Raw genomic sequence first — 1,647 nt, forward strand, 5'->3', positions numbered from 1 at the left:
ATCTTTTTAAAATTCTTTTTCAAATCTTTTTCAAATTAAATTTCAATCACATCTTTTTCAAAATTTAATTTCAAAATCTTTTCTAACTTTTTATCTTTTCAAATTTGATTTTTAAATCTTTTTCAATTAACCACTTTACTTTTTATTTGATTCTTATCTTTTTCAAAACTACCTAACTAACTCCCTTTCTAATTTTCGAAAATCCCTTCCTTCTTTTTCAAAATTCCTTTTTAATTAACTAATTATTTTAATTTTTAATTTTAATTTTATTTCTTTTCTAATTTTCGAATTTTATTTTAATTTCAAATTAAAAACAAAAATATTTTTATTTTAATTTATTTAATTTTCAAAAATTCTTCTCTCTCACCTCCTTCTAATTATTTATTTATTTACTAACACTCCTCTCTATCTAAGAATTCGAACCTACTCCTCACCCTTGTGTTTGGATTCTCCATCTTCTATTCATATCTTCTTCTACTCACATAAAGGAATCTCTATACTGTGACATAGAGGATTCCATATTTTCTTTTCTGTTTTCTTCTTTTTCATATGAGCAGGAACAAGGATAAGAACATTCTTGTTAAAGCTGATCCTGAACCTGAAAGGACTCTGAAGAGGAAGCTAAGGGAAGCTAAAGCACAACTCTCTGGAGAAAATCTGACAGAAATTTTCGAAAAAGAAGGAGACATGGCCGAAAATAATAACAATGCAAGGAAGATGCTTGGGGACTTTACTGCACCCAATTCCAATTTACATGGAAGAAGCATCTCAATTCCTACCATTGGAGCAAACAATTTTGAGCTGAAACCTCAATTAGTTTCTCTGATGCAACAGAACTGCAAGTTTCATGGACTTCCATCTGAAGATCCTTTTCAATTCTTAACTGAATTCTTGCAGATCTGTGATACTGTTAAGACCAATGGGGTTGACCCCGAGGTCTACAAGCTCATGCTTTTCCCGTTTGCTGTAAGAGACAGAGCTAGAATATGGTTGGATTCTCAACCTAAGGATAGCCTGAACTCTTAGGATAAGCTGGTCACGGCTTTCTTAGCCAAGTTCTTTCCTCCTCAAAAGCTTAGCAAGCTTATAGTGGATGTTCAAACCTTCAAACAGAAAGAAGGTGAATCCCTCTATGAAGCTTGGGAGAGATACAAGGAACTGACCAAAAAGTGTCCTTCTGACATGCTTTCAGAATGGACCATCCTGGATGTATTCTATGATGGTCTGTCTGAATTATCTAAAATGTCATTGGACCATTCTGCAGGTGGATCCATTCACCTAAAGAAAATGCCTGCAGAAGCTCAAGAACTCATTGACATGGTTGCAAATAACCAGTTCATGTACACTTCTGAAAGGAATCCTGTGAATAATGGGACGTCTCAAAAGAAGGGAGTTCTTAAAATTGATACTCTGAATGCCATATTGGCTCAGAATAAAATATTGACTCAGCAAGTCAATATGATCTCTCAGAGTCTGAATGGATTGAAGGAATCATCCAACAGTACTAAAGAGGCCTCTTCTGAAGAAGAAGCTTATGATCCTGAGAACCCTGCAATAGCAGAGGTGAATTATATGGGTGAACCCTATGGAAACACCTATAATCCCTCATGGAGAAATCATCCAAATTTCTCATGGAAGGATCAACAA

At 34.3% G+C, this 1,647-nt stretch overlaps 1 non-coding gene across 1 annotated transcript; it reads right to left on the minus strand.

Annotated features, from left to right (window-relative positions):
• Positions 1-1,080: 1,080 nt before the first annotated feature.
• LOC112782086 (small nucleolar RNA R71) lies at positions 1,081-1,188 on the minus strand. The gene has a single exon (XR_003192826.1). It is a non-coding gene; the product is annotated as a small nucleolar RNA R71 (small nucleolar RNA).
• Positions 1,189-1,647: the final 459 nt, after the last annotated feature.

Source organism: Arachis hypogaea, chromosome 19, assembly GCF_003086295.3.
Source record: "Arachis hypogaea cultivar Tifrunner chromosome 19, arahy.Tifrunner.gnm2.J5K5, whole genome shotgun sequence".
In the NCBI taxonomy this organism is placed as follows: Eukaryota; Viridiplantae; Streptophyta; class Magnoliopsida; order Fabales; family Fabaceae; genus Arachis; species Arachis hypogaea.